An 11,115-nucleotide genomic window follows, 5' to 3' on the forward strand; every position below is an offset into this window, starting at 1 on the left:
TGACACTGTGCATGCAGCAACGTGTTAATTTTGTATCCCATGTGCTCTCTGGTATGCGCACCTGCCTTGGGGTGTGAATATGAGAATCTACCCGTGCACGTCAATCATTAGAGAGCTTCATAGCCGTTTTCTTTCAGAATCTGTGCCACCTTACCATCTCTGCTAGCTATTTCAGAGCACTACTATTCTAATTGAATTCTTACCTCGGTCAGTTTTCCAGTGATGATGTTCATTTGCCAACTTGACACAACCACTTACCTGAGCCAGCCTGCATAATGAAGGCGTGGCTGTGGAGAGTGGGCGGGGCCCGGCCTAGTCCATCATGGTTCAGGAGAACCGACGTCCGGCACAGATCCGGGACTTCAGATCAGACTTCGGCCCAACTCACCTTTCACGTGGATAACCATGGAGATTTAATGGAATAGAAGGTAGGTGAAAAAGGCCTCCCAAGCACATGCTTATCAGACATCGGGATGGGAGGGTGGGAAACAAAACACACTCACTCTGGGATGCTTGCTGCGCTGTGGCGGGCGGGATAGTTGCTGGGGATGCTCATGCTTTGTTCATCGCAAGACCCTTGTGAGTTCGCCGTGCGCATGCGCTCAGCAGCGCATCTCCGGACGAATTCAACTACATTTAACTGGTTCATTAAACTCCATTTGAATTCTTACCTCCGTCAGTTTTCCAGTGATGATGTTCATTTGCCGACTTGACACGACCACTTACCTGAACCAGCCTGCAAAAGGAAGGCGTGGCTGTGGAGAGTGGGCGGAGCGCGGCCTAGCCCATCATGGTCCAGAGAACCGACGTCCAGTATGGATTCGGGACTTCAGACCGGACTCCGGCCCACAAGGAAGGTGACCACGCCCAACAGAGGTCGTCCCGCACCCAAGCCGGACCGGACCCACTTTCCCAGGATTTACCTCTCCAGGACTCGTTCAACTATGTACCGCCACCTAGTTGTCAGGGGGTGAGTGCCTTGTCACCGTCTAGTGAGCATGCGTCTATAACAAGCCCGAACGAAAGCAACCATGCATGCAAGTACACTGTACAACTAGTCACCGGGTAGAAAGCACGCATGCTACCGCCGTGTCTTCAGCAAACTTGTCATCGCTCCTTCTCTGGCGGGAAGCTACTAACGACTGAGAGTATGTCGCTAGAATCTTGGCGACAAGTTTACGTAGTGCTTGCAAACCTCGCTCCTCCACCTTGCCAGTGTCTGGATCGTGGAGTCAGTTCTGCAGTTGTGACTGCGGCTCCAATCCTAAAGCTGTGCCTTGAGTAACCGGACACAAACCCCGGCTTCTAGTTTTGCCCGAATTTTTTTGACAAGTTGTTGCCTAGACAGAGGCCTTCCATCAGAGCTCAGAAACAGCAGGCTCGCCTCTCAACCTTGCCGGGTGAGGTATACATACTAGCATTGCCGTAATAGGACCTAGAGCGGTACCCATCCTCCCGAGATGGATATCCACACTCTGCCGGAATGGGTCAGTTTTTTACTGCATGAGCCTAACTCTGATGAGGGACGAGTTCGAAGGAAGTCCACTGCAATATCACTAACTGTCAGATGAACCGATTCAACGGCCGGTATGAACTGTACAGTACTGTAACTTCGCCCACGTGCAGAAAACCAAAGAAAGACAAACAACATCCGCCCAAAGCATCACCACGTCAAGCTTGTCCACTCTTAGGGTCCAATGGTCTGTCAGTCTGAGCAGCACACATCTGGAGTGATTGGTAATCGCTGCCACCATTTGGGACCTGTCATCGACCGCTTAACACCTCGTAAGACCAGCACATCAACAGCGGCTAGCACTGCAAGAGGGGTTTCTAAACCGTGCCGAATGCAAACATGAGCACCGCTGACAGGGCATTTTTGCAGGTAGAGTGTGCGATACCCTTGTCTGGTAGGAATGCCACTAACAAGCATAGAGTCTGTTCAGATGTCAGGATTCAGATTGGTGCGATACCGGACTGTTGATACTGTGAGTTCCCTGACCGGTATGCACGCAATGTGAACGGGGGTAGCCCAGCGCCAAAGAAGCAGTAAACCGATTGTTCCAGTAATCACATGTCCAGTCGATGTCGGTATCGCATATCAACGCTGCCACGTGTGGTGTCACTGGACGCAGAACCGGGTCAAGAAATGAACCAAACAATCAATGACCAGTCCACCAGGTTTCGCGACACCTCGTCAGCGACTGCGTTCCATGGCCTCGCATGGACTGCGCGGCGCTGTCCGACTCAAACTGAATGTAAACGGCCACAGAGCCTGCTCCCAAAAACCACGGTCAATGCGACTAGGACCATCTCCCCAGGCGCAATGAGAACTCCAACCCAGGATGTGAGTCATGCAATGCAGCCGAACCCATGAATTGTTCTGCACTGCCCAGTGGCTCCATGAGCCAGACGCATCCGACTGCGTTGCTAAGGAGAGAAGGCGGCCGGCTGCCGTCAGTCTGGAGCAGTGAGCAGGCCCCCGCACGCAAACACACCACAACCACTCGCCGCTAATTCAGCCCCAAATGCCAGCAGCCACCACAGGCCACTATTTGTCTACCTTCGGTCTGTGACTTTTAACCCCCTTTTTATCGTAGTAGCAACGCAGCCACCAGCCCCCCCCCCCCCCCCCCCCCGCTGTCACGCACTCCGCATGTGCCACACGTGCTTGTAAGTGCACGATGGTGCCCCATTACACGATCACAGGTTCCACCCACGACACAGCGGCACTCCGCTGCAACCAACACTCCGCCTGGGCACCGCCGCAGGACACGGTGAGAATCGAACCGGTGTAAGAGCGACATGCGAGCTCGGCCATTGTGCCGCATCAACAGAGCACACTCTCCGGTCACATGGTCAGTTTCCAGGCACAGTCCACATGAAGGAGCCCCAGCCCGCAAAAGTGGTCCAACAAACCCCGACGAATATTTATACACTGAGAAGGTTTCTCCTGCACGTACCTCCTAAGTCTGGTGTCGACCAGCAAGCTGCAATTCTTACGATCACCCGCAGGTATGCCAACAGGTATTTTGACCCTGTTGGGATGCTTCTCAGCGATTATGGCAGTGCATGCAGCAAAGCACAGAACCCTGGCGGGCCCCTATGCCACCTGACGTGCACGCCCCCCCCACGGAGAGCCATGCTCAAGCCGTCGTCACGCAAAACTGTCTGGCAGCAGATCCGCCATCTCCACACACTCCCGCTTGGGTTTGCTTCAACAATTTCTCAGGTATAGGCGAAAAACAACTTGCTTAGAAAGAACGGTGCCCCGGCAAGGTGCCACTGTCTCTCCAACGATTGGACATGGCCACTCCTCCCACCTCGTCTGTGAGCAGTTGCAAGTGATCTATCACCGTCGCCACCGGCAACACACACAGACCAGCCTCGACACTCACAAGCCAACGAAGTGTTCTCCGCCAGCTACTAGCCATTTGTGCAACGCGTGCCCTCCACCGCCACCCTCACGCCATTATGCTCAACGTGGACGCCCACTTTTGCATCCACAGACCGCCCGTGCCGCCACCAGCACAATCACCTCTGGTGCCACGCCCACCATCCGCCGATGGCTCCGCAGTATGGCGTAGCCATCATTATAGTCGCCATGCGTTTGCATTTCCCGTTAGTCATTAAGGCTATTTTTGCTGATTACGTACAACCTACCTGTTTGTAAACTCGCCATATGCATGTATGTGCTTCCCCACTTATGCGTTGCCCGCCACTGGCATTGTCCCATTGGCCGACGGCCTGTTACAGCCACCAGCGGCGGTGCCATCTCTACGTATGCACTTCCCTTTTTCTGACCACTGCTAGCACTGCGCCCCTGTCTGCCGACGGTTCCGCAAAAGCTACCAGCCCAGCCGCGTTACCCTGTCTGCTCTGCAGAGCTCGATTTATTACATACGGTGTACGAACGGAACCTGCATTTCAGATACCCGCGCTCAAGGCACTCCGGGACCTTGCCTGTTTCGGATACCCCGCACTTTTTTCCCTGGACCTTGCTTGTTCCCAGATAAAATGTCCGTAATCACATGCCCTTATCGTGCACGGTGGCGACCGCTTCCTGCACGCAAGTAGACGTGCAAACCGAATGGTTCCACCCTTTCCAATCCTCCTTGTACGCACACAAAAGGAACACCGCTAGATACAGACCTCCAACCCCTCTGCGAAACCTAGAGCTATGCTATCAGGACCTGTTGCTGAACTGCTGGCCCACGACCGCTGCGAGAATTCTCCCGGCGGTCTGTTGAAGAGACACCACCGCCTGCGCATCCACGGAGGTACCACTTGCTGGTTGTCGCTGTTGGTCTTGCATAAACCGAGAAACACTGTCGAGTCATAAGCCGGAATATGCGAAAGGCAAGAGCACAACCTAGCATGCGCGTACTCTTACCCACTATCCGCGCAGGCTCGTCGCCGGCGGGCAACTGTACGTGGGACACTGCTTCTGCTTCTGACAATATGCCCAATCCTGTCGAACCAAATTGCTTAAACCGATCATGCCTTGCAAGCCTGACTCTAACCCTGACTGCACCCGTACACTCGACCACCGTAGTCCAGTCTCGCTTACCGGCACTGCTACCCCTCTTTACAAGCCTACACACACCAATGCTACTGTTTGTGCTGCACGACAACAAGATTGCCTGCCTGTTATCATCATAGACGTACTACCTGGATGCAATTACACCTCATCAACAGATTAACCATGCTCCCCCGTCTCGACGCAATGCGAAGGCATCCGCAACGGCTACCACTCGAGGCAATGCTTACCACCATTGCCTTCCTGCTCTGTTACTTATCTTGTCGTGACGGTGCTCGCGACTGCTACTGTTTACAATGGTCAACATTACACCAGTGTTCAAGCCAGCACTCCGCTCCATGGTGACGAGACGGTGCCTGCAACCGCTGCCAGTCGTGCCACCAGACATCTCTCTGTGCTTGATCCCTAGCCGCATAAGCAGACGGACTGCCCCAGTCGCTTGCAGCATGCCTCTCTACTCAGGCTTCTCGCTGCAATGCCACCGGCACTGTGCCCCACCGTGTATACGCCCTATACGCTGCAACCACTGCGACAAATATCTTTGCTACAACTAGGTATGCTGTTGCGTGCTGTGTGCCACCCTCTCGCACACGATATCCACTCCGGGATATATGCAATCACGTGGCACTAAAAACAGCGAAACACCGCGACGGCAGAAACAGCACGCGGAATTGAGATAATTTGCAACCACGGAAGAAGCCGAGTCATCTACCTGCTGTCTCTTGAGCAGGCGGTCTGCCAGTGGTGAATCCAGCAGCTCTGGCTGTCTCCGTCGCAAGTGCGGACTTGCTCTGTTGATATTCTCCCGTTTGACTGCTCACCGTCTGCCATGAACGAAACGAAATCAAACACACACGCGCTCTGGGACGTTTTCTGCGCTGTGGCGGGCGGGATAGTCGCTGACGATGCGCATGCTCCGCTCATTGCAAGACCCTCGTGAGTCCGTCGTGCGTGTGCTCTCAGCAGCGCATCTGCGGACGAATTCAACTACGTTTAACTGGTTCATTAAACTCCATCTAAAATGTATAGTCACAGCGATGTTTTTATTCCTCCAGTCAGAGTGAAAATCTAAGCGCAAAACAAAACATAGAAAAAACGGTGTGGCCTAGGACTTCTCAAAACAATCTATATAAATTTTACAAGTTTGAAAACAAAATTTAATTTTTATTGTAATTATATGTCAGTTACTAAGATATAGTAATATTAATTTATGCACGCATTGGGACTTGAAGGCTTTTACCTTGGTAAGTAGAAAATTTTGTGAATTTTGAACACGTGTGTGTGTGCACGCGTGCAGTAGCTCAATTGCTTAGAGAGTGCATTTGGAGAAAGGAAACATCCAGGTTGCAAGTTCAAGTCACAGTAATAGCGAGCTATGGCATACTTTCTTTAATTAGTAAGCAAGAAACTTGCACACAATTGCTACTCTTGACTCAGGAGTATAATGAGTACCTGGTCATTGACAGGGTCGGACAAGATCGCTGGCTTGACAGCAGTAACATCATGCAGCAGACGGGTCTAGTCCCAGAGCTGCACCATAGTCAGTGCTCCTGGATGACTCTGTCCAAGCTCCAGGTGGATTGTAGCGCTGGCCCTTAAGCCTCCTTGCAGTGCATGGAGGCCGTCTCTAGAGGCAGGGGAGCTATCTCTGTAACTGACCATATGGTCGATGTCAAATGACGTGGAGGGCTTAACATTTGTCCATTATCCGTATTTGTGTGTGCATATTTGTGTGTGCGCATGCGTGTGGGTCATTGTAGCTTAATTGTGAGGGAGTCACAATTGAAGTGCAAGCACTGAGACCTTTGAGTTGCAAGTTCAGGTCACGGTGAGTACAGAATTAATTTCTTTTAGCAAGAACTTATTCACATTAGTTTTGAAAAGAGGTGGGGTCAAAATAATGTTTGATTCTAAAAATACAAAATTGCATAACTTATGCTTTGCCTTCTATTCATTTTGAACACGACCTGTGATAAAATGACAGCTAGGTGCAAGCTTAATATTTGCAAAGTGTAGAACTTTCTCATAAATAACAAAGTGTTGCACAACATTCCTGGCAGTGTGTCGATTGTGTCTTGTCAGCTTAACCTGATCAGAAAGCTTGTTTCTTGTAGAAACATGTGTATAGACAGCTACCTTCAGCGCTTTGAGCGGTTTACGAGCAGTGCTTGGGAAGAGGACGGAAGGGCAATGTACCTATCGTATTATCCTGCCTAGAAGGGCAGGGGCTCTTATTAGGACATGGAACTATGTGCTTTTGTACAGTATGGTTAGGGAATAGGGTAGACGCCATGGAATTCCCTGGAGGATCACAGACAAAGGAAAACATTGCTGATAGCGACAGTTCTGACGAAAGTTTGCAGCATTTCTAACTGATGCACAGATTTGTCACTGAAAATACTTGTGAAGGAAGCAACTAATCAGAATCAAAAATATGGTTATCAGTGATGTCTTCTTGCATCTTGCAATCCTCCAGGGAATTCCATGGCTTCTGCCTTATTCCCTAACCATACTGTACAAAGTGACATAGTACCAAATGTTCTAATAGGTGGCCTTGCCCTTCTAAAGTCTGTTCACGAATTAGATGGACTCGTGCCTGAGGGTTGGACCTTAGCTAAACAGATTATCAAGAAAGCCGGATGTTATGTTTGTATAAGAAGCTATCTTAGACTGATTGCATTCTTGGCGTGTGTTGTCACAAGGAGACGCAAACCAATAAAGACTGTATCAAAACAACTCTGAGAGCAGAAAGAGAGATGCAACGCTCAAACCTACAGCTTTGGGGTATAACATAGAATTTCATTCTGTTGAGGCCCATGCACTGCGGTTTCTCCAAATTGAACCAGATTCCCAACAGATTCCCCAGACCGGAGGTGAAAGCCCAAAACAAGAACAGCGTAGAACATTGTGTGGAGATTTCCAACACCAAGAATGGCCTTTTGACACACAACCCACCATATAAGACCTTGACTTTCCTAGGTAGGCTATTGCTATATTTTGGTTTTCAAGTCTATTTGTTCCAGTCTGCTGTTAGCTTTTAATTACTTATGGCAAAGAGCAAGGGATATCATTTGAGGAGTTCAGAGAAGTCTCTGGTTCTTTCTCTGCGTGAATTTTTTTGAAAAAGAAAAAGAAAGTGGTGTACTGTTGCTCGACCAACCCGTTGAAAGAGTAGTTGCAGCTACAGGATTGAGCAGGTCAACAGTGTACAACATTATTAAAGAGAAAAGAGAAACAGGTCATGTCACCAGTCCAAAGAAAAGAGGCAGAAAGGAGCACAGCGGCAAAGTCAGGGAATACACTGACAACTTTTTAGAAGGCGTTATCAGACAAAGAATACTATACAGACAAGATACATCCAGCTATGTTTTCTCTTCATGCAGCTCTTGTTGAGGAGGCAGAATATCCATTTTCGAAAACAACTTTGTACAAGACTGTGCATGAAATGGGGTTTAGGTACAGAAAAATGGATAAAAGAAAGCTCTCTATGAACAACATGAAATCATAGCATCAAGGGCTAGCTACCTCAAGGAAATCAAACGATGTAGAGAAGCAAAAAGACCTATAATACATCTTGATGAGACTTGACTAAATCAGAGGCACACTCTAGAGAAGTGTTGGCTTGATTATGATGGACAAGGTGGTTTGAGAATTCCAAGTGGAAAAGGGAAAAGACTGATTGTTTTACATGCTGGTTGGGAAAAAGGATGGATTTCAGAGGCAGAGTTGGTTTTCGTTGGAGAGAAAGACTCCGGGGATTACCACAAAGAGATGAACATATCTCATTTTATGGAATGGTTTGAAAAAAATCTTGCCCAATTGCCCAAGACAGTCAATCATTGTACTGACAATGCCAAGTATCACAATGCTGTCATAGAAAAAATTCCAACTAAATCTACAAAAAAAGCAAGACATGATTGACTGGCTCACAAGGCATAGAGTTCCACATGATCAAAAGATGTTGAAGGCTGAATTGATGACTCTAGTTAAACTGCAAAATCCTACCATTACTGGAAGACGGACGGCCTCATTGACAACGTAGTGGAACAGATGGTGATTGAAGTAAACCCTAATGTAGAGTCAGATGCTGGTGAGTCTGATTCCACAGAGAGCTATGACGAAGATCAAATGCAAGCCCCTCTACACTTTCACGTACGTGTCTGATGCATGCTGCCCACTTATCTGGAGTTACACACTGTATGACAGAGTCTTCTAATGTTTTCCATAGTGAATCCAGAGGCTCCTGCGTTGTTTCTAGCTGTGTAGCCCTTTACCTGCGCCCATACGAGCTCAATGGGATTGAGCTCGCAGTGACCTACAGGAAGTCTGACACAGCTCATATCAAACTTTGCTGCACACGAGTTTCTAATTGTTTGCGTCATTAGTATTTTGTGACACACCTTAATTTGATAAAGAGTTATCTTACTGGGGGTTGTTACTCATTACAATTCCGGAAGTTGCTTATGCTTGTCTTCTGTTCATAGCAAGAAATATATGATTATAATTGAATTAAGCTCTTCAAGAGCTGTCCATCGATATCAATTAGACCTCGGAAACCCATACTATAGTCCTGCTACGCGCTGAATTTCTCAGTCTATCTAATGTGTGAACGGACTTTAGTAGGGGTAATATACAGTAAGTGCCTTGTTGAAGGGAAAGGCTTTGGATACCTACTCCAGACTTTCCGACGGTGACACCAGGAGCTATATATACGCTCGACGAAGAGCACTTTGTTGAAGCATTATAATCTTACTAAAGAGGGTTACAGAATGAACTTCGATAAAGTCAGGCCAGAGCAGAAAGAAACCGCGTTACAATTTGTCATACAACTGTTGTGCTATTTAGACAAATGAATGACTCTGTCGGGCACCGACAAAGCCTCCCCAAAGCTGTACAAGACCTATTTGTGAAATTCCTACACTTCTGCTCATGTGACCTGTTGCCGGTCGTGCGACTTGTGCCAGGGAACTGGTCGGAAGAGGATAATACGTCGAGCTTCTCTGCAGCGGATGCCATTGATGGACTCGTTATTCAAGAGAGTGGCCGTCGACTTCATTGGTCCAATCTATCTGGCCAGTGCTGAAGGACACCGATACATTTTGACATTAGTGGACTTTGTAACACGTTATCCAGAAGCAAAATCTTTGAAGGGTATCGGTACAGAAGCAGTGGCAGAAACTCTCGTTAGTCTCTATTGTCACCTCGGAATCACAGAAGGAATCTGTAGCGACTTGGGGAGCCAGTTTGTCTCTGAGTGTATGCAAGAGGTTTCCCGTCGTCTTAGCATTCAACAGATAACAACCATGCCATATCACCTGATGGGTAATGGGCTGGTCGAGAACTTAACGATACACTAAAGCGGATGCTGAAGAGACTTTGTTTGGAGCAACCCCGACAATGATATTGATACATTGACGCCTTATTGTTTGCGTATAGAGAAGTCCCACAAGAATCTACGGGTTGGTGTGTGTGTGTGTGTGTGTGTGTGTGTGTGTGTGTGTGTGTGTGTGTGTGTGTGTTGTGTGTGTGTGTGTGTGTGTGTGTGTGTGTGTGTGTGTGTGTGTGTGTGTGTGTGTGTGTGTGTGTGTGTCATAACTCTCTTGTGGTGTTAGTGTGTGGAAACTCTTGATTGGATTCGGTCAGAAGGTCATACAGGTGTGATAAGGTATACTGTAGCTACAGTTGTTTGCCTGTACACTGCAATTTTGGTGTTGATTAACGTGTCATATTTTATCTATAAAATAGCATTGTGTCATGATATTTCCCTTTTATGTATTAATGTCCTTCTGTGTGTGTGTGTGTGTGTGTGTGTGTGTGTGTGTGTGCATGTGCGCTTTCACACACAGGGTTAATGGGTTAACTTTGGGTTAGACTCCAATTACCCCAGTCGTGTGAACGCAAAATTAAGCTAACCCTGTCTCTGAGTAGGGTTAAGCTGGGTTAAAACGAGTTAGAGTGGAGTTAAGCAAAGACACGTCTTAATATAGCAAAATCACGCTCTAGAATCGATCGCATCAACGTACAAATGTCTTCTCATTCTTGTGTTCTGCTATCGGCATTACTTCTTTTCTATTCTCAAGCAGAAACTTCAAGTAATCGATGTATTCGCTCTACTCTAGATCTTCTGCATATAATTACCAGTGGTCTTCGTGTGAACACAAGTTTGGTGGAGTAGGGTTATCATAACTCTACTCGAGTTATCCTAATCTGAGTTAACTCGAGTTAACCCTGTGTGTGAAAGCGCCCTGTGTGTGCGTGTGTGTGTGTGTGTGTGTGTGTGTGTGTGTGCATGTGTATGCAACTTCACTTGTGATGTTGGTGGACGCTCCTGCATAGCATGACAAGTTTTATCAGTGTTACTTGCTGAACTTGATTTTTACAGTACTTTATCTTTGATACCTGGCTCATTGACTATACGAAGCATGTACATAACTAGAGCTGTTTGTCATTATGGTTTTATCTATTTCTCATATGTTGTGTTACAAAATGAGATTTGTAATTGAAGATAGAGAAAGGTCTTGACTTACACTTTTACAGATTATTTTATTTGTGAAGTTGTAATGACTGTTATAACGTGC

This window comes from Corticium candelabrum, chromosome 22 (assembly GCF_963422355.1).
Source record: "Corticium candelabrum chromosome 22, ooCorCand1.1, whole genome shotgun sequence".
In the NCBI taxonomy this organism is placed as follows: domain Eukaryota; kingdom Metazoa; phylum Porifera; class Homoscleromorpha; order Homosclerophorida; family Plakinidae; genus Corticium; species Corticium candelabrum.